The sequence below is a fragment of the Callithrix jacchus genome, chromosome 12, assembly GCF_049354715.1.
Source record: "Callithrix jacchus isolate 240 chromosome 12, calJac240_pri, whole genome shotgun sequence".
Taxonomy (NCBI): domain Eukaryota; kingdom Metazoa; phylum Chordata; class Mammalia; order Primates; family Cebidae; genus Callithrix; species Callithrix jacchus.
Window position 1 is genome coordinate 25,619,194 of NC_133513.1, and position 22,923 is coordinate 25,642,116.

The 22,923-nt window shown below is 44.7% G+C and overlaps 1 long non-coding RNA gene across 1 annotated transcript; it reads left to right on the forward strand.

Annotated features, from left to right (window-relative positions):
- The first annotated feature begins 751 nt into the window (after positions 1-751).
- Positions 752-22,296, forward strand: LOC144578605 (uncharacterized). The gene is made up of 3 exons (XR_013524744.1): positions 752-1,285; positions 1,387-1,572; positions 21,573-22,296. It is a non-coding gene; the product is annotated as an uncharacterized LOC144578605 (long non-coding RNA).
- Positions 22,297-22,923: the final 627 nt, after the last annotated feature.

Below are 22,923 nucleotides of genomic sequence, written 5' to 3' on the forward strand. Positions count from 1 at the left end.
CCTTCTGGACTCAAGTGATCCTCCAGCCTTAGCCCTCCAAGTAGCTGGGACTACTGGCTCATGCCACCTTGCCTGGATAATTAAGAAATTTTTTGTGTAGAGACAGGGTCTCACTTTGTTGCCCAGGTTGGTCTCAAACGCCTGGGCCCAAGCTATCCTCCTAGAACATTAGGGTTAGGTTTCATATTTGTCAGTAATATTTTTTGCAAACTTACATAAAAATTAAGTTATAAAATAGTTCAAACAAAGAAAGGTACAAAGAAATAGTTATAAGTAGAGCAAGCCTCTCATTGACTCTCTTGGATAGTTTGGATAATTTCAGGTTTTCTCTGTACCAGTTTTGATGCCCTCTGGGTCTACAAACATCTCAACACGGTAGGGGAAGATTTGGTTTGAAACTGCAGAGAATATTAAGCAGTCCTTCCCAACCCGAAGAGCATAACCTGGGAGGCTTAAGAAAAATTCAGATGTTCAGGGCCTACCGTAGCCCGATGAATCAGAATCTTCTGGGGCAAGTCCTGGAGAATAAAGACCACAGGTGTTCATCATCTTGGTGCATTTTATAGCAGATTTTTTTTTTTTTGAGACAGAGTCTTGCTCTGTCACCCAGGCTGGAGTACAGTGTTGGGATCTCGGCTCCCTGCAAACTCTGCCTCCTGGGTTTAAGTGATTCCCCTGTCTCAGTCTCCCATAATTGCTGGGATTACAGGTGCGCACCATCACACCCAGCTAATTTTTGTGTTTTTAGTAGGGATGGGGTTTCACCATGTTGGTCAGGCTGGTTTAGAACTCCTGACCTCAAGTGATCCATCCGCCTTGGCTTCCCAAAGTGCTGGGATTACAGGCATGAGCCACTCACCTGGCCTTTTTTTTTTTGCACTAGGTTTTTCCTCGCCTGAAAAAAAACGTGGAAAGAGATTGTGAGAAGTTAGTGGTTTAAGACATTCTACAGGACTTGATGTCTTTCAGGTTCTGTAATGTATTAAACCTTTAGATCTTGTTGAAAAGTCATGATGTTAAGGATTGCTTTTGTGAATCATGGGCAAATTGCTATTTCTGCCTCAGTTTCTTAATCTTTAAAATGGGGATTATTAAGGTAACCTGATTTTTGGGTGTGAGGGTTAAATGAGATCATTGATGCCGAGCAGTTAGCACAGGATCTGGCCCAAAGTGAAGCCCTCAGTAAATGGTTGCATGTTTTCATTTTCCTCCAGGTTGAATATTATTTTGTTGAAGTTGCTGAATATGCGATAGACATGAGTCAGGCTGGCTCCTGTTGCCCTGAGTGAGTTACAACGGTAAAATTCCTAAGATAACATTTTAAAAGCCAGTCAGCCTCCAAGGGCACTGATATTTCTGTTTCATTTGCTTCCTTTTTTGGTACAGAGTCCTTCTGGAGATAAGGAGGCTGTTACCTGTCTCAGAGGGTTGCTGTGCAGGTGAAATGTGCAGTGCTTCCAGCAGTGCTTGGCATATAGGAGGTGTTGAGAATTGGTAGTTACTGCCATCATCACCACCCCCATTGTCATCAAACCATTATCGTCAGCATCATCACCATCATGGACTTATGAGGTAGGGTTTTTCTGATTAGATACATTAGGTTTATATCCATTTGTCTCAGCAGATATCAACTGAGCACTTCCATGGTAGTGGGAAGAGGTAGCTGACTTCCCCACTCTCCTCTCCTCTCCTTATGATGTCCATCATGCCATGCCCCAGAATTTTTTCTCCCCACTTTTTGTTTGCTTATGACCCAACCATGCCACTACCCACTCACTGTGTCCTCTGCAGTTAATACCTGTTAATCAACATTTGCTTCTATTTTGTTAGCCTCTCCTTAGCCATTCCCTCCTTCCCTTTGCCTTCACCCGGACCCTTCCCTGGGGATATTCCATTCTTGAAGCCCTGTTCCATGGCTCCTTCTTCTTCCCATCCCCTGTGTGTCTCAGAATCAGTGTTTGAGCTTTGTGTCCTCCTGTGTGTGTCCCCCTGTCTCATTCCATGGAGATCCTTTTCGCCCAGCTGGAGCTCTCTTGGTTGCTGTTTTCACTTTCTCCTGATCATTCACCTCATTCATGGAAGACTGGGGTGCCTGGCCCAGAGTGTCTTCTACTTCAGTTCATGGCATCACCCTAGGTGACCTCAGTGTCCACATGCAGCCTATGCACGGGGCACTCACTTTTTTGAATGCCTGGTCTGCAGTGATCACCTCTTTCTATCTGATTCTGTCACCCATTTTTGCCTTGATGCCATGTGTTTTTATCCTGATGCTGCACTGCCTTACAGATGAGAGTACAAGACTCTCCAGCCCTAACCCCTCTTTCCAAATTGCTTGACCAGTTATGTCCCATTTCCCATGCTGTGCCCATTTCTTCTTAGCATCTTCTTGGTTTCTTGTATCCTTTAGATACTCCCTCTGCTGTTACTTCTCAATTGATCTCAGTGCTCATCTTCCAACTCTCAGTGATTCTTTTGGCAGTGCCTTTATCTCCCTTTAACCCAGAACCCCGGTTAAACCACACTCTCCATTTTTGCCTTGAATATAGGTGGTAGAAATCACACAGCAAATCACACGTAGTGGCTTGGTGCCACTATGAATTCATGTCAGCCAATCTCACCTGTGCCCTTAAAAGAACCGGATCATTGTGGTCTGTTTCTCAGTCAACTCATTCTCCCTTTCTCCAGGATATTTAATTCAGACATTTTCTACTTTCTTCACACTTCTGACTTACCCACCCCTTCTTCGTTCTCAAGAAAATGTCAGCTATTGCTCAACATAGAAAATGGGAGCCTTCAGAAGGAAACTCCAAGAACGTCTCCCAAGAAACATAACGATCCTTTTTTACTGTTAGAGTTGTGAATGTCCTCCAGTAACTGGTCTTTACTGGACCATTCACTCTGTAACACTCTGTAGTTAAGCAAGTTGTCTCTATTACTTGTTGCAAGGAGGGAAAACTTACATTGTGTGGAGCATATCAGTAAGAGGGTGTTAAGTGCTTTAGGATCCGGGCTTTGGCTGTGTGATTTGCGGGAGGGTCCAGGGGTTTGCTCTGGACTGAGTGCTGATAGGACATAGAAAAATTCTATCATCTAGTAGCTCTATCTTTTCTAAAAGGAGGTTTGGCTGGAGTGAAGCTAAAGCTGTAATGTGTAAAGAAGCCACAGTCACTTCTGTCAGCTGGGAGAAAGGGATGTCTGTATTCTGTGGGTGGCACCGTGACCTTGCTTTTGTCTGTGCTTACACAGAATGATGACGTTTTGTTTAGTCTCCTATCATCACTGTTGCAGTGCCCTTGTGTGAGTGTTCTGCGTGACTCTGTGTGTGTGTGTGTGTGTTTAGAGTGGAGGCAAGTTTAGTAAGAAAATAAAGGAATAAAAGGGTAGCAACTCCATAGACAGAGCAGCTCTGCAAGATTATGTACAACAGGAGAACCACATGGCCTCACTATGGGTGCCAAAACAAGGGTTTGCCTGACAGAAGACATCAGCAGGAGCTGACACCCTGTGTTAGGCGAACCTGACACAGGGTGGGGAAGGGTACCAGGAGTGAGTTCCGGACAGGTTATCATACAGTGAATCGTGGAAGGTCCCAAAGAGTACAAGTTTTATACTGAGGGATTTTAAGTGGGGAACTGACATGATCTGGATTTCTATTAGAAAAATCCCCAGCAGCTGTGTGGGAGGAGGGTCAGTGACAAAGGGGAAGCCTCCTTTTCTTTCACACCCGTAGCCCCCACACATGCTGTCCACACTCATCTGATCTATTGCAACACATCCATGTTCTACCTGCAGCCAGGGTGATTTTTCAGAATCACAATTTTTTTTTTTTTTTTTTTTTGAGACAGAGTCTTGCTCTGTCACCAGGCTGGAGTGCAGTGGCATGATCTTGGCTAACCACAGCCTCCGCCCCCCAGGTTCAAGTGATTCTTCTACCTCAGCCTCCTGAGTAGCTGGGACTACAAGCGCATGCCACCACACCCAGCTAATTTTTGCATTTTTAGTAGAGATGGGGTTTCACCATGTTGGCCAGGATGGTCTCAATATCTTGACCTTGTGATCTGCCCACCTTGGCCTCCCAAAGTGCTGGGATTACAGCCACCATGCCCAGCCCAGAATCACAAATCTTACGTTGTCATTTACTAAAACCTTTCAGTTCCCTATCAGCTATCAGTTAAAAATCTGTACTTTGGGCCGGGCGCCCTGACCCATGCCTGTAATCCCAGCACTTTGGGAGGCTGAGGCAGGCAGATCACCTGAGATTGGGAGTTTGAGACCAGCTTGGCCAACGGGGCGAAACCCTGTCTCTACTAAAAATACAAACATTAGCCAGGTGTGGTGGCACATGCCTGTAATCCCAGCTACTTGGGAGGCGGAGGCTGGAGTGAGCTGAGATCATGCCATTGCACTCCAGCCTGGGCAAGAAGAGCAAAACTTTGTCTCAAAAAAAAAAAAAAAAAAAAAATCAGCACTTTGTTGCATGACGTATATAATATGCCTTTCGTGATCTGGTCCGTACAGCCCGTTATCTGGCTACCAACTTGAAATCTCCACTTGGACATCTCAGCATTATCTAAAATTTAAAATATGCAAAACAATGCCTAAGATCGCCTCTCCATGTTCTCCCGCCCTATCCAAGCCCCAACTTAGTGAATGGTTCCATAGTTCATTCAGTTTCACAAGTTAAAAAGGTAGGTGTCATCTTGGAACTGCCTCTTTTTTTTTTTGTAGACATAGCAGCCTTGACCTCCCACTCAGCTTCCACAGCCGCATGCCACCTCACCTGGCTGTTTTGTATTTTTTAGAGGCAGTGTTTTGCCACGTTGCACAGGCTGGTCTTGAACTCATGAACTAAAGTGATCCACCCACCTCAGCCTCTCAGAGTGCTGGAATTACAGGCATGAGCCACCATGCCTCCCCAGGAACTAACTGCCCTTTTAATTTCTGCCTTGTGCAATCAGTTACCCAGACTTTTTTTTTTTTCTTGAGTCAAAGTCTTGCTTTGTCTCCAAGGCTGGAGTGCAGTGGCACAGGCTCAGCTCACTGCAACCTCTGTCTCCAGGGTTCAAGTGATTCTCAAGCCTCAGCCTCCTGAGTAGCTGGTATTACAGACACATGCCACCATGCCCAGCTAATTTTTGTATTTTTGGTAGAGACGGGGTTTCACCATGTTGGCCAGGCTGAACTGAAGAGCGAGATGGCCTGACTTGGGTTTTATCAGCATCGCTTCAGCTTCTCTTAGGAGCAGACTGCAGGGGTAAAGACGGAGGCAGGATCAGTTAGTTGGCTGTGGGGGTGTTCCCTGTGAGACAGGCTGGTGCTTGGATCAGCAGAGTGGTGATGGAGGTGCTGAGAATGCATCAGATTCTGGGTGCATTTTGAGGGTAGATCTGATAAAATGTTCTGACAGAATGGATATGGGGCGAGACCGAGGGGCCCAAGACGACTCCAAGGTTTTTGGCTTAGCTCAAATGTGGCTCACTCTAAGAGGCCTCTCTGATGCCCACACACAAGATCTAGCTTCTGTTGAATGTTCCCATAACACCCTGTAAGTCCCCTTGGTGGTCATCAGCCCAGTTGTAATTTAGAAAGTGCCTAGTGTTCATCTCTGCCACTAGTATAGACGCAATACTGAGTACACACCATGCCTACTTTATGCCAGAGGCACAAATAAGTATTTGTCAGCTGGCCACGGTGACAGGAACCGAGCACAAACGTCCAGGATTGTATTTCCTGATGAGGTCTTAAAATTCTGGCTTTCTGTTTCATTGGTTCTGAATGGGATATGTGTTCTAGAAAGCAGACCAGGGCTTATGAGGCTGAAATTTCACTGTGAAAATTATAGTGCTTAATCTGATTTCTCAACTCAATGGAAAGATATTCCCCCTTGACATGGAAGCAGGTCACAGGGTCACCTCTGCAAGGGCTTAGCTCAGGGCCTTTCCGGCACCCACATCGCATCATCTTAGCTATGCCCCAGAGAATCAGGTCAAGATTGTGATCTGAAATATTTTCAAGGCAGGTGCTGCTTTCCGTCCCCAGAGAAGGCATGCCACTTCAGACCTGGAACATTCTGTTAAACACAAATCAGCTGTAAAACTTGCCCCTCAATCAAGTCAGATAAATCATGAGGTTGTGCTTGTTTTTTTCTTTTCAAGGATCAAATTAAAGTTTGGAAAACATTTGCCAAAGATAATTTTAGATCTGGAGTATCAGTCTCACATCATTTTTCCCTTAAATGCTTAATTTTTAATAACTTTTCCCTCCACTTAGTAGCTTAACATGAACATGTTTCCCATAGCTCTGCCTCCGTCTTTTTAATGGGCATGGGGTGTTCTGAAGTGTGGTAGTATTAATACTTTATTTGGCCATTCTTCTATTGTTCATCATTTATGTGGCTCCGGTTTTGCTGTGGAGAGAACAGGGCTGGGCATGGTGGCTCATGCCTGTAATCCCAGCACATCGGGAAGTCAAGATGGGAGGATTGCTTGAGTCCAGAAGTTCAAGACTAACCTGGGCAACATGTTGAGACCCTTCTCTGCAAAAAAAAAAAAAAAAAAAGAGAAAGAGAAAGAAAAAATTAGCGAGGCATGATGAGTACCTGTGGTCCTAGCTACACGGGAGGCTGAGGCAGCAGGATCGCTTGAGCCTGGGAGGTCAAGGCTTCAGTGAGCTGTAATTGCACCACTGCACTCTAGCTTGTGTAACAGAGTGATACCCTGTCTCAAAAAAAAGAAAAAAAAAATTGTGCTAGGACCGGCGTTTTTGCATGTGTGTGAGTTTTGCTATGAAATAGATTTTAGGGAAGAAGTTTCTGCAAAATAGGCCTTGAAAGAGGTTTTATCAGCTTCCATTCCCACCCACAGTGAATGTGATGCCAGTATTAAATATTCTCAATCTCTTTAATTGTTTACCACCTAGCAGGTGGAAAATATTTCCCTTTAATTTCTATCCTATAATCGCTCTTGAGACTGAACATTTTAAAAAAACTTTTAGGGTGGGGTGCGGTGGCTCACACCTGTAATCCAGGCACTTTGGGAAGCCGAGGTGGGTGGATCACTGGAGGTCAGGAGTTTGAGACCAGCCTGTCCAACATGGTGAAACGCTGTTTCTACTAAAAAGACAAAAATTACCTAGGCGTGGTGGCGGATGTCTGTAATCCTCGCTATTTGGGAGGCTGAAGCAGGAGAATCGCTTGAACCCCGGAGACAGAGGTTGCAGTGAGCCAAGACTGTGCCATTGCACTCCAGCCTGGGCCACAGAGCAAGACTCTGCCAAAAAGAAAAAATGAAAAGCAAAAAACTTTTAGGCTCGGGGGTACATATGCAGGTTCGTTGATAGGTAAATTCACGTCATAGGGTTTGTTGTATGGATTATTTTGTCCCCCAGGTACTAAGCCTAGTACCCATTAGTTATTTTTTTGATCCCCTCCCACCTCTCACCCTCAAGTAGGCCCCAGAGTGTGTTGTTCCCCTCGATATGTCCATGTGTTCTCATCATTGAGTTCCCACCTATAAGTGAGAACATGCAGTATTTGGTTTTCTATTCCTGCATTAGTTTGCTAATGGTAACGACCTCCAGCTCCATCAGTGTCCCTGCAAAGGGCATGATCTTGTTCTTTTTTATGGCTGCATAGTATTCTGTGGTGTGTATGTACCACGTTTTCTTTACGTAGTCTGTCAGTGATTGGCATTCAGGTTGATTTCATGTCTTTACTCTTGTGAATCGTGTCGCAGTGAACATACATATGCATGTGTCTTTATGGTAGAATGATTCCTCAGAGACCTAAAGATAGAATGGTATTCTGTCTAGGTCTCTGAGGAATCACCACACACTGCTTTGACAATGGTGGGACTAATTTACACTTCCATCAACAGTGTGTGTAAGTGTTTTCTTTTCTCCATAACCTCACCAGAGGCTGACCATTTTCAGTATGCTCCCTGTCATTGACTTTTTTTTTTTTGAGACAGGGTCTTGTTCACTTGCCCAGGCTGGAGTGCAGTGGCATAATCATGGCTTACTGCAGCCTCAATTTCCTGGGCCCAAGTGGTCATTCTGTCTTGGCCTCCTGAATAGCTGGGACTACAGGCATAGGGCCCTATGCCTGGCTTATTTTTCATTTTTTTGTAGAGGCAGGGTCACACAATTTTGTCTAGGCTGGTCTCAATCTCTTGGGCTCAAGTGATCCTCCTTTCAGCCTCCCCAAGTGCTGTGATTACAGGTGTAAGCCACCACACCAGCCTGACTTTTTTTTCTTAAGACAGAATCTTGCTTTGTCACCCAGGCTGGAGTGCAGTGGGGCAACCTTGGCTCACTGCAACCTCCGCCTCCTGGGTTCAAGCAATTCTTCTGTCTCAGCCTCCCAAATAGCTGGGATTACAGGCACGCACCACCACGCCTGGCTAATTTTTGTATTTTTAGTAGAGAAGGGGTTTTGCCATGTTGGCCAGGCTGGTCTTGAACTCCTGACCTCAGGTGATCTTCCCAGCTTGGCCTCCCAAAGTGCTGGGATTACAGGCGTGAGCCAGCCTCTCTTGTTATCTTTGCCTAGTTAGTCTCCTAACCCTTATTTGTACCATTGTCTGATTTGGGCTACCACAGGTTAGATTTGCCTATTTTTGAACGTCATATAAATGGAATCACACAAATGTATTTCTCTGTGTGTCTTTTATTCAACATGTTGTTTGAGATTGGTCTGTACTGTGTGTGCTGTCAAAGATAAAGTCGGACACTAAAGTGGTAAGGACCGATATTCATCAGTAATAAGGATTGCAGTTTGGTCAAATGCAATCTAGTGTGAACTGAGCTTAACTTTGATTTGCATAGACAGGACTGGGTGTTTTCAAAGGAGAATGAGAAAGGGGATCAGTAGAGTCAACAAAGTGAAAAATCACAAAAAAATTGGGTCTTGTGAAACCCATCTAGGTTTGCTAACTGGCACTTAAGGAAGTTAGGCTCCTGCTTTCTCACAGAGACTGGGAGGCTGGCCCTGTCTTCAGTTGTGTCGGCTGGAACACAGTAAATTCTATAGGTAGCCTTGAGGTTTCTCAGGCAGGCAGCCTAAAGGGGGTTGGGTCATCCAAAGGACGCAACCTTGAACTATTAGAAACCATGTTTTTAGGCTGAGCCTGGTGGCTCATGCCTGTAATCCTAGAACTTTGGGAGGCCAAGGCAGGCAGATTGCTTAAGGTCAGGAATTCAAGACCAACCTGGCCAACATGGCAAAACCCCATCTCTACTAAAAATACAAACATTAGCCAGATATGGTGGCACATGCCTGTAGTCCCAGCTACTCAGGAGGCTGAAGGGAGAGAATTGCTTAAACTCAGGAGGTGGATGTTGCAGTGAGCTGAGATCGTGCCACTGCATGCCAGCCTGGGTGTGCTGACCTTCCTGAGCCCAATGATCCTCCTGCCTCAGCCTCCCTAGTAGCTGGGACTACAGGCATGCACCACCACGTTCTACTACTTTTTAAACTTTTTGTAGAGTTGGGGTCTATGTTGCCTAGGCTGGTCTGGAACTGGGCTCAAATGACACTGTTGCCTCAGTTGCTTGAAGTGTTGAGCCACCATGCCCAGCCTTGCTCACGTCTTTACAGGCCAAGGTTAAGGCCTAGTTGAGAAGAGGGGTCAGAGGAGCTGGCCAGAATTTGGTCAAGGAGACAGTCTTTACCAGTGGAAAGTCATTTGCCCCTTTTTGAGTTGTGTGAATATGTGATTTGTTTATCTGTTTACTTTTTGATGAACATTTGGGTTGTGTCCAATTTTGAACCATTGTAAATAGGCTGTAATGAACATTCTTATATAATTCTCTTATTTCTCTTGGATAATGTTTAGGAGTGGAACTGCTTAGTCATAGGTTGGGTACATATGTAACTGCCTGTTTGTGACTAATGTCCCAAGTGGTTTATCAGTTGACGCTTCCCACCAGCTACATAGCAGAACTTCCAGTTCCTCCATATCCTTGTTAACGTTTTATATTGTCTGTGGGTGTGAAATAGCATCTCATGGTTTTAAGTCATATTTCGCTGGTGACTAATAAGTGCTTTCTCATGTACTTCTTGGCCATTCCCATGTCATCTTTTGTGCAGTTTTGCACATTTTTGTTGGTGATGTTGTTTTTTATTTGTTGGAGTATATTATATATTCTGGATGGAAGGCAGTGATACGATCATGGCTCACTACAGCCTCAGCCTCCTGAGCTCAAGCGATCCTCCCACCTCAGCCTCCCAAGTAGCTGGGACTGCAGGCACGTACTTCCATACCCAGCTGATTTTTTGTTTATAGAGATGGGGTCTGTGTTACACAAGTTAGTCTCAAACTCCTGAGCTCGAGCAGTACTCACACCTCAGCCTCCCACCATGCCTGGCCAGGATAGTGTTTTAAACAAATAATCCTACATTAACTGGATATTCAAGTGAGGAAAAAAATTACCCTTTACCCGTATCTCATGCCATACACACAAATTAATTGGTAATTGTTTGTAAACCTAAACGTAAAAGCTAGAATCATAAAACTTACACATGAAAACATGGGAGAACATCTTTGCATACATGGGGTAGGCAGATATTTTGTAGGTAAAACAGAAAAAGGACTCACTACAAAGGAAAAACAGACACATTAAGAAAATGAACAAGCATACCATAAAATATTTTCAATATGTGTTAAGTGTTTTATTTTTTTCCCAAAGTACTTTGGTATTTACTCAGATCCGTGGCATTTTGTCATTATATTCTGTATTTACTGGCTTTTTTTTTTTCTTAACAGAGTCTCGCTCTGTCACCAGGCTGGAGTACAGTGGTGCCATCTCAGCTCCCTGCAACTTCTGCCTCCCGGGTTCAGGTGGTTCTCCTACCTCAGCCTCCCGAGTTGCTGGGACTACAGGCACGCTCCACCACCCCCAGTTAATTTTAGCATTTTCAGTAGAGACAGGGTTTCACCATGTTGGCCAGGATGGTCTCGATCTCCTGACCTTGTGATCCACCCGCCTTGGCCTCCCAAAGTGCTGGGATTACAGGCGTGAGCCACTGTGCCCAGCCTTTATTGGCTTTTGTTGAGTTAGATACAGAACATTGATCCAAAGGAATTTTCTGTTTTTGCCCATTTCTTTTACATTCCTGTGAATGTTGCTCCCTTTGCCATTTATGCTTTGCCCAATATTCAGTGACTGCTTACAACAGAGACAGATTTTAGATCCTTGTAAAGTAATGAGACATTAGATGAAGCCAAAAGGCAACATGGGCAGTCTCTTCTGGAAGGGAGTTGCAGCCTATGAATCTTCCTGGTTATTGAGGATTGAGGCTCAGCATTTTAGGTGACTCAACATTTAAGTCCTGGCGCATTAGCTAGCAATAGCCCTGAAAGGAGGAAGGGAGATGAACCCTGGCTCTGTTTCAGAACAGTGTCCATTACCCTTAAGGCTTTGCTTGCTGACCAGGGTTGGTGGCTCACCCCTGTAATCCCAGCACTTTGGGAGGCTGAGGCGGGTGGATCTCTTGAGGCCAGGAGTTCATAACCAGCCTAGGCAACACAGTAAAACCCTGTCTCTATTAAAAATTAAAATATTAGCTGGGCGTGGTGGTGGGTGCCTGTAATCCCAGCTACTCGGGAGGCTGAGGCAGAAGCATCAGTTGAACCCCGGAGGCGGAGGTTGCAGTGAGCCAAGATCATGCCTCCAGCCTGGTTGACAGAATGAGAGTCTGTCTCAAAAAAAGAAAACAAAGAAAGATTTTGCTTCCTGCTTTCCATTTATAAACCAAGAATAAAACCAACAGGAAATAGAAAGTAAAAATGAAACAAAAAGGTGCAGAAGAACAATAGAGTTAAAGTTGGAGGTAGCGCAGTATCTTGCAGACTGCAAGCAGCATGCAGTTGAAATTCCAAATTTGAGATTTTAATGTTAAGAATAGTTGATTTTTGAAATCTCAAATACATGTACAGTGATGCCATCTGGTAACAGCTGCCCGCATAAATGGTGGTTGCGGTCCCATGGGAAGTTTTCAGCTCCATTATCGTCTTATCACCTAGTGACGTTGTAGCTGTCCTAATGTCTTAGCACACCACATGACCCAAGAGTTTATGTTGATGCTGGTATAAACAAATCTACAGTGCAGCCAGACTGTCCTATAAAAGTGTAGCACATACAGTTATGTATAACACACGAAACTTGATTATGATAAATCATGGTTACTTGTTTATATATTTAATATACTATACTTTTATTGTTATTTTTAGAGTGTACTCCTACTTATTAACAAAAAGTTAACTGTGGGACACCTCAGGCAGGTCCTTCAGGAAATATTGCCGAAGAAGAAATCGTTATCTTGGGAGATAGCAGCTCCATGCATGTAATAACACACCCCTGGAGACCTTCCAGTGGAACAAGATGTGGAGGTGGTGGACAGGGATATTGACGATGCTCAGGCCTAGCTAATGTGTGTGATTGTGCCTTAGTTGTTGTTTTTTCTTTTTTTGAGACAGTGTCTTGCTCTGTCGCCCAGGCTGGAGTGCAGTGGCGTGATCTCGGCTCACTACAATTTCCGCCTCCCGGGTTCCAGCGATTCTCCTGCCTCAACCTCCTGAGTGGCTGGGATTACAGGTGTGTACCACCACACCTGGCTAATTTTTTATATTTTTGGTAGGGACAGGGTTTCACCATATTGGCCAAGCTCGTCTCAAACTCCTGACCTCAAGTGATCCACCTGCCTTAGCCTCCCAAAGTGCTGGGATTATAGGCGTGAGCCACCACTCCTGGCCTGTATCTCAGTTTTTAACAACAAAGTTAAAAAATTTTTTTTTAATTCATAATTTCTTTTTTTGAGACAGAATCTTGCTCTGTCACCCAGACTGTAGTACAGTGGTGTGATCACAGCTCACTGCAGCCTCACCCTCCTAGGCTCAAGCAATCCTCCCACCTCAGCCTCCCGAGTAGCTAGTACCATAGGCATGCAATACCATGCTTGGCTAACTTTTATAGAGATAGGGTCTCACTGTGTTGCTCAGGCTGGTCTTGAACTCCTGGGCTCAAATGATCCCCTGCCTTTGTCCTGAAAAGTGCTGGGATTACAGGAATGAGCCCCTGGGCCTAGCCAATAAAAAAATGAAATATAAAAAGTGCTTATAGGCTGGGCACAATGTCTCACGCCTGTAACCCCAGCACTTTGGGAGGCCAAGGCAGGTGGATCTCTTGAGGTAAGGAGTTTGAGACCAGCCTGGCCAACATGGCAAAATACCGTCTCTACTAAAATACAAAAAAATTAACTGGCTATGATGCACATGCTTGTAATCCCAGCTACTTGGGAGGCCGAGGCACGAGAATCACTTGAATATGGGAGGTGGAGGTTGCAGTGAGCTGAGATCATGTCAGTGTACTCCAGCCTAGACAACAGAGAGAGACTCTGTCTCTGAAAAATAAAGGTGCTTATTGGTTAAGGATTTAAAGAAAAATATTTTTGTGCAGCTGTACAACATGCTTGTGTTTTAAGCTAAGTGTTATTACAAAAGAATGTAAAAGCTAAAAGTATTTAAAAGTTTATAAAATAAAAACGTTACAGGCTGGGTGCGGTGGCTAACATGTAATCCCAGCACTTTGGAAGGCCGAGCCAGGCAATCACCTGAGGTCAGGAGTTTGAGAGCAGCCTGGGCAACAAAACCCTGTCTCTATTAAAAATACAAAAATTAGCTGGTGTGGTGGTGCAGGCCTGCAGTCCCAGCTACTGGGGAGGCTGAGGGAGAATTACTTGAACCCAGGAGGTAGAGGTTGCAGTGAGCTGAGATTGCACCTCTGCACTCCAGAGTGAGACTCTGTCTCAACAACTTAGCTTATGTCACAGTAAGCTAAGATTCATTTATTGAAGAAAAAAAATTTAATTTTTTTCCATAAAATCCAGATCTGTACAAGAAAGAAAATAATTGGGGGAGAATGATAGTAAGCGGAGGAAAAAAACTATGAAAAAGAAACAAAGAATAGGCTGGGTGCGGTGGCTCACACCTGCAATCCCAGCACTTTGGGAGGCTGAGGTGGGCAGATCATGAGGTCAGGAGTTTGAGATCAGCCTGGACGACATGGTGAAACCCCATCTCTACTAAAAATACAAAAATAGCTGGGCATGGTGGTGGGCACCTGTAATCTCAGCTACTCAGGAGGCTGAGGCAGGAGAATCGTTTGAACCTGGGAGGCGGAGGTTGCAGTGAGCCTAGATCGCGCCATTGCTCTTAGCCTATCAAAAAAACAAAAACTCACAAAGAACACTGTTTTTAAAGTTTATGCAGCATAATGTCCTATGTCTTCATACTCACTCACCACTCACTCACTCACCCAGAGCAACTTCCAGCCCTGTAAGCTCCATTCACTGCATGCATCCTATAGAGGTGGATCATTTTTAGTCTTTTATACTGTATTTGTAGTGTCCCTTTTCTATGTTAGCTATGTTTAGATATACAAATATTCAACATTGTGTTACCGTTGCCTGCATTATTCAGTACAGTAATGTGCTGTAGAGATTTGTAGCCCAGGAGCAATGGGCTATACCATGTAGCCGGGTGTGTACCGTCCAGGCTGTACCATCCAGGTTTCCGTAAGTGCACTCTATGATGTCTGCACAATGAAATTCTCTAAGAATGCATTTATCAGAATGCATCCCCATCGTTAAGCAACACGTGACTTCATGTACACAAACAGATACACATACACGTACACGTATGCATATCATTTAAACAACTTAAGTGTTATAAGGGATAAAACAAGCGTTGGGGACAGGGACATCTAAATCCAGGTGGCTGTGTTTAAAAACCTGTATGATGGCTTATGCTTCTAATCCCAGCACTTTGGGGAGCCGCAGTGGGTGGTTTCAACACCAGCCTGGGCAACATGATGAAAGCCCATGTCTACAAAACATACAAAAATTAGCTGGGTGTGGTGGTGTATGCCTCTAGTGCCAGCTACTTGGGAGGATGAGGTGGGAGAGACGCCTGAGCCCAGGGAGGTTGAGGGTACAGTGAGCTATGATCGTACCACTGCATGCCAGCCTGGTCAACAGAGTGAGATCCTGTCTCAAAAAGGAAAACATACACATTAGTTACCTAGTTAATAAAATTCCACAGTTAGAGAAACTACCCCAACCTCGATCTGTAAAGCTGAGCCTGCCTTGTAGGGTCCTATGAGGGTTGTGTGTGTTCGTATTTGTCAAGCATTTGTAATAATGCCTGGCACATAGTAAGCACAGGGTGAGTGTCAATTAAAGAAGTAAATGAGTCTCCAGCTTGATCCTTATAAGCTGGGTGAGCAGGGCAGCCCCGTCTCATTCCCTAAAGCCTCAGATGAGGAAATGGCTGTTGGAGGGGATTTCATACCTTTCAGAAGGACCCATTGTTCCAGTTAGGCTCATGGAGATAGGACTCATTCAGTAATTGCTTCTTCAATGACTAGGTGGTTGGACCAGATCAGTGTTTCCTGTGGGAGGAATGTGAGATGATTTTGGGTGGTACACAGATGTTTTACATGTTAATAGGTATTTATTACAGCCTTGTGCTAGCAGAAAATATTGGGCAGCACATTTGACTGAATGTTTTAAAACAAAGTGATGTAAAGACACACTAACTTGAACAGGTGACATGTGAATGTCATGGAAACTGAAAGCATTTGTGGATTGAAAGAAGATGGGGAAGATCTCTGAGGTCTTTCCAAATTTGAGATGTTTGAGTCTTTGAATCTGGGCTTTAACTATGAAATCGGGGTATACAAATAGAATTGATATACTCCGGGTTTTGTGAGCAGGGTCATGTAATGGAAATTGACAGGCAGAGCTGGCTGTGCCGCATCATAGAGGGTGCAAGGACAACGATGCCATTAACATTTTGATGTCTGCTCTGGGCAGCCTTGTATGTGTATATATCATCTGTAAACTGGGAATATCCTATACATACAGTTTTGTAATCAGGTTTGTTCACCTGATACTGTAAACTCTGTGTTCAGTGTTCCTGCAGAGAAATCTTTGTGCTCATTGCTGATTTTCTTAGGATAAATCTTAGACAGTCTCGTTTGGTCATTGTGTATGCATGAGTTTCAGGCTTTTTATGCCTGTCATCAGGGTGCCTTGCAGTATGACTGTGCCAGTGTAAGGTTCGGGCAGCTCAAGCAAGCTCTTCCTCATCTTGGCCAATGCCAAGTTAGATTAAACAATACTTTTGTTGCCAATTTGATAGGAGAAATATTTCTTTGTTTTCTCATTTTGCGTTTTTTACATTATTGATAAGGCCGAGTTTTTGGTGTGTTCATTGATCAGTTATGTTTCTTTTGTGAACTGCCCCCAAATTTGCCTTGTGTCCATTTTTTTCCTCTGGGATTTTAAGTTTTTTTAGTTATTTGTTTATAAGAGGTCTTTGTATTGTAAAGATATTAGTATTTTGTGACATGTTAGTTATTTCTCATAGTTTATTTTAGAGACGGTCTCACTCTGTTACCCAGACTAGGGTGCAGTGATGCAATCCTAGCTCATTATAATCTTGAGCTCCTGGGCTCAAACAATCCTTCCGCCTCAGCCTGCCAAGTAGGTACAACTATAGGCATGTACTACCATGACTGGCTACTTTTTATTTATTTCTTTATTATCATTATTATTATTTTTTGTAGAGATAGTGTCTCACTTTGTTGCCCTAGTTGGTCTCAAACTCCTGGGCTCAAGCAGTCCTCCTACCTCAGCCTCTCAAAGTGCTGGGATTCCAGGCATGAGCCACCATGCCCAGCCTATTTTCCCAGTTTAAGGCTTGCTTTTCATGTTTGCTTGTGATACTCACACTTACTGTATTTCTTGTAAAGGCAGTACTATATTTGGTTCATTCTGTGACACATATGTTCTTCCACTTAATTTTTTTAAGGCTAATCAACCATTTAACTTCTTTCAAACTTTATTTTTATTTATTTATTTTATTTATTTTGAGATCTCCTAAGAAATGCCACATCACCAAAGCCCTTGCTCTTGTCACCCAGGCCGGAGTGCAGTAGCACAATCTCGACTCACTGCAATCTCTGCTTCCTCGGTTCAAGTGATTCTCCTGCCTCAGGCTCCTGAGTAGCTGGGATTACAGGCACGTGCCACCATGCCCGGCTAATTTTTGTAGTTTTAGTAGAAACAGGGTTTCTCCATGTTGGCCAGGCTGGTCTTGAACTCCTGACATTGTGATTTGCTCACCTCTGCCTCCCAAAGTGCTAGGATTACAGGCGTGAGCCACTGCACTCGGCCTAAACTTTACTTTTATTTTAAATTTTTTTGTTTTTTGAAATGGGGATTTCACTCTGTTGCCCAGGCTGGACTTACATTCCTGGGCTCAAGCAATCTTCCTGCCTCAGCCTATAGAGTAGCTGAGATTACAGGCACGTGCCACTATGCCTGGCTCATTTAACTTCTTTGAAATCAGATGTGATTGATTCTCTATGTGCCCCACAGTCACTGTCAGTTGTCATTTTCTGTGCATGCGTACATGGTTGTTATTCCTGGTGGCATGGCTGGGCAGCTGTGCCCACAGCCCTTGGATGCTTTAGTCCTTATACCACTTAAGGACCATTTGAAGAAGGAGCACAAATCCTGATTGCTGTTCAAAAACCATCTATTCAGCTGGGCACGATGGCTCACGCCTGTAATCCCAGCACTTTGGGAGGCAGAGGCAGGTGGATCACAAGGTTAGCAGTTCAAGACCAGCCTGGCCAAGATGGCGAAAACTTGCCTTTATTAAAAAAATGCTGAAGAAAAAAAAATTGGCCGGTCATGGTGAGGGGTGTCTATAATCCCAGCTTGAGAGGCTAAGGCAGGAGAATCACTTGACCCAGGAGACAAAGGTAGCAGCGAGCTGAGATAGCACCACTGCACTCCAGCCTGGGAGACACAGCAAGACTCTGTCTCAAAAACGAAAACAAAAAAACCCATCTATTCATAACTTCTGATGAGATGAAGAAAGAGCCAACATGAAAACTTACAGAGGGAGGGCCAGGGCTCAGAAGACAATCTCAGAGCAGATGGTAAAGATCTCTTAAGAAATGCCACATCACCAAAGCCCTTGAAGACACAATAGTCCATATTGTGTGGAAACTCAGACATCCTGAAACTGAAGACAACCAGCCTTTCCCATTGATCTTTTCCTTTTTACGTGTGTGCGAGAGAGAGAGATGATACCAGTCTGTTTAAATAAGTCCAGAAGAACTTTTCCAGTAAACTAATAGTTACAATTATTTGGTAGTGTTTTCTCTTTCTCGGTGGTACATCTTGCCATCTTTTTTGATGACATACGTCAAATGGTAAGTGTGGAAAATTTAGAAAATATAAATTAAACCCAGAAATATGAGGGCTAATTATTTTCAGTATTTGGATATCAATCCACTAGTAATTCTCTGTGTAATATGGATACATATGTATCTATTTTTGGGCACATACGGTTCATATATTTTTGGCCTTACCTTTTTCTCTTAACAGTATATCTGGAATGTTTTGCCATGTCTGATTTTATAGTTTACATTTGAAATGATGGGTTAGTATTTCAGTGAATGGATACACTGTAATTGGTCCACTTAGTTACTCTCCAGCTGATGTCCTGTAAATCCTGAAACTTGCTGCTTGTCTCCCTTCAGAACTCCCACCAGCAGTGCCGACAGCACACTCCTCCCCACTGCCCAACACTGGCTGGCAAATCTTTTCATCTTGGCCACTCTGATAGGCTGGACAGTGAGGTCCTTTTTCCTAGGGTGCATGGAAACCTGTGTAGTGACCTGGGTTTGAGGAGGGGGAGGAGGAAAGTGTGAGGGGCACTAGGAGGTGTGAGCCGGTGGGAGCTGCTGGCTGGTGTGTTTGCACTGTGGACCCATGCATCTCACCATTCTCTACCACTGTGCACCGCTGACCATGGACAGGTGCTCCTGAGGTCAGTCATAGATGCCTGCCAGGCCCCGTGTCCTGAGCCTGCTTCTCCCTCCAGCCTCCTCTCCAGTATCCTACTGTTCTCCGGCCTCCATGCCTCCTGTCTGTACTGGAGGTTCTAGTGTGTTCTCTGAGCCATTCTCCCTGCTGTTTCTCCTGTCTGGAATGCCTTTTGGACACCTGACTCTCCCATTCTCCAGGGCTCGCCATGGCCGTTGCCTTCTGAGAGAGCCCTTCCCCTGTCACCATCCTCTCCATGAGTCACAGCCTTCATTTCTCATCATCTTGTCATATCTGCCTCTCTCCTTTCTCTCCTTGTTTACCACTGTACCCCCAGTGCCTAGCACTTGGCAGACACCCACATGTTCCTTGACTAAACTAGTTGTTTTGAATAGTGTGAAGAATCCGGATGTGGGAGGATAGAACCTGCTCTTTATTATCCAAGAGAGTGATTTTGTAGGTCCACAAGTTATGGCTTCCAGAGGGAGGCAAACTGCTCTGCTTTCAACAGTGGGGGCAGTGCCTTCCTCAGGGGAGTAGTCACATAGTAATATTGTTGCAATTGTTCTTGCACGGGATGCTCGGGTTGGCTAGATTTGGCTTCTTCCAACACTTAAGAGCTGTGGGGTGAGTTCTCATCTGTGGGTTTTAACTGCAGATAAGGCTTTTATCACTAGATGGCACTAGAGGATTCATTTGAAATCTGATTAAGGCCAGGCGCCGTGACTCACACTTGTAATCCCAGCACTTTGGGAGGCCGAAGAAGGTGGATCACCTGAGGTTCATAGTTCGAGACCAACGTGGCCAACATGATGAAACCCCCATTTCTATTAAAAGTGCAAAATTAGCTGGACCTGGTGGCACATGCCTGTAATCTCAGCTACTTGGGAAGCTGAGGCAGGAGAATCACTTGAAACTGGGAAGTGGAGGTTGCAATGAGCCAAGATTACGCCATTGCACTCCAGCCTGGGCAACAAGAGCAAAACTCTGTCTCAAAAAAGAAAGCAAGCAATCAAAGAAAAAGCAAGCAAGCAAGAAAAGTCTGTTTATGAAAATTCCCCCCACAGTGAAAAAATAACCTTTATCATTGCACTTATACCCTCAACACACACTTGAAACAAAAGTTGGCTGAATACAGTGGTCTCTAACTCCTGACCTTATGATCCACCCGCCTTGACCTCCCAAAGTGCTGGGACTACAGGCATGAGCCCGTGCCCAGCCCCGGCCTTTTTTTTTTTTTAATGCTGATTTGCAAACTAATTGATCTTATGATATTAATTGGTCACAACTCACTGTTTGAAAAACATGATTGTAGAGAACTGAGTAAGTGTATTGTTATAAAACAGTGTGAGTATGCCGTTTTCCTTGGACAGTCTGCGCTTGTATAGCAAACTGCACATTAGCGAATATTTTGCATGTTTCTGTGGTGAGCTGCTATACAGAGCACCTGAATGTGTGCTTCCTTTTGGGTGTCTATAGATGAGAGAGATTCGAAGATGTGTTTGTACAGAATTCTGCACCTAATTAGTCAAGGCAGAATAAGCCTTGGCAGTAGATATAAAGGAAAGGTGACCGGACGCAGTGGCTCACACCTGTAATCTCAGCAATTTGGGAGGTGGAGGTGGGCAGATCACTTGAGAGCAGGAGTTTGAGACCAGCCTGGCCAACATGGTGAAACCCGGTCTCTACTAAAACTACAAAAATTAGTCGGGCATGGTGGCAGGCACCTGTACTCCCAGCTACTTGGGAGGCTGAGGCAGGAGAATGGCTTGAACCGGGAGGCGGAGGCTGCAGTGAGCCAAAGTGCACCATTGCACTCCGGCCTGGGTGATGACAAAAGCAAAACTTGGTCTCAAAAAAAAAAAAAAAAAAAAAAAGGTATCTGCTTCTAGGAGCTCAGAGACGTAACACACACATTCCCTAAATTTCACCTTAGCAGGCAATGAGGAAATGCGGGTATTACTCAGGGTATCATTAGGATGCTTTAGGCTGTAACAGAAGCCTTACTCAAATTGGGTGAAAGGGTAAAGACATCGTCTCACAAAGTAGATGTTCAGAGCTAGAGCAGTCCACAGGCCCAGAGCAGCCGAGCATGGCCTTTGGGATCCAGGTTCTTTTTATGACTCCTCAGTCATCCAACGCCAAGTTGTACATGTATTGTTCATTTGTTCCTGGTCTCCCCACCCTGAACTCTGTAAGGGGTGTAAGAGGACGGTACCTCAGAGTCAGGAGAAACACGGGTTCATTCATGCTCTTTGTCAAGTGTTTCTGAGTCTCCTTTCCTCTAGGCACAGGCCTTTTCATTTAGCGGAATTAACTGACTAGCTCTGGGCAGTGAGTTTGCCGAGTGATAAATGGCTGCACATCTGAATGAAGCATGAAGTGAGGTTGTTTGCTATGTAGGGTCCTGGGAGATGAATTAGCAATATGAGGGAAGGGAGTGAGAGGGCCCACCGTGAGAAATGTGGTGGGCAGTGTAATGTGAACATAGAGATGAACGGATGGCTGAGTCTTCACACGTGTAATGGGGCATAAACGTGCAGTTGGCCTTTTGAGGTGGATGGCTGGTTTTCCTCGAGGTCCTTCACCTGGTTCCCGGGAACTTGGCAGTGGACTTTGGCCTGAACCCACTCAATCTCTACTCACCTTCCTCCTTTTTCCTCCCTTCCAGGTTTGCAGTAAGCATTGGCTACTGGCAAGACCCCTACATCCAGCACTTTGTGAGACTGTCTAAAGAGAGGAAGGCCCCCAAAATCAACAGAAGCAAGTGACTGTCTCCCTCCCCAACAGCCAACAGAACTGAGGTTTCAGGGTTCATTTATATATGTGTTTTTTTCCTGCTCTGCTGCCCAGGCTGGAATGCAGTGGTGCGATCTCTGTTTACTGCAAACTCCTCCTCCTGGGTTCAAAGGATTCTCTTGCCTCAGCCTCCCAAGTAGCTGGAATTACAGGCATGCACCACCATGCCCAGCTAATTTTTCTTTTTTTGTATTTTAGTAGACATGGGGTTTCACCGTGTTGGCCAGGCTCGTCTCGAACTCCTGGCCTCAAGTGATCTGCCTGCCTTGGCCTCCCAAAGTGTTGGGATTACAGGCATGAGCCATCGTGCCCAGCCCAGGCATACATTCTTGAAGGGAGTCGCAGGGTGCTCCCTTTCTAGCTGTGCTGGAAAGTGCTTATTTCCCCATATCCTCACCAACATGGTGTGATATAAAACTTGTTATTCTCTTATATGAAAAGTGGTATTTAATTGTCATTTTATTTTTACTTTTCCTATAGGTGGGTTGAGCATCATTTTCATATGTTTGAAACTCATATCTTTTTTACTCTGGACTCTTCATTTCAGGAATTACTTTTTTCAGTTAATAATACAATAAAGCATTATTTTTCACACATGTACTCCTATGCTGATTGGAATCAATACGGAGAAACTGCATCATGATACTGGTGTTTAGAGGAGACTCTCAGAATTTACATCACACTCTTCCTTTGTTTTGGTAAAGGGAGGAAGGGCTCTGTTTTGCCTATGGCTCGTCTAGGTGTATGGACTAATCATGTGGATTGTGATTATTTTTGAGACAGAGGTTCGCTCTCGTCGTCCAGGCTGGAGTGCAGGGGCATGATCTCGGCTCACTGCGACCTCCGCCTCCCAGGTTCAACAAATGATAACAACCTTCAGATAAATCCCACGGCTTATCTAAGAATGACTTTTCCAAACTTTTCAAGTTGTTCTAGCTTCTCTCTGGAAGAAGTTACTGTCGAGCCCAGACCACACAAAGACAAAAAGCTAGTCAGACTTAGAGCAGGAGCAGGGCAGGACATTCAGTGAAAACAAAGGGTTGGTTCTCATAACACCATGTGGGAGGGCACCAAAGAGAATCACAGGCACACAGTAAACAGAAACTCAGGGACAGAATATGTGGAGAGTTAGCGAACCCTGCGTCACAAGCTAATGTCTTCAGCTGCTGGGCTTCCCACCACTGCTAATGAGGCTACAGAAACACCCGCACCAGTGAATCTCA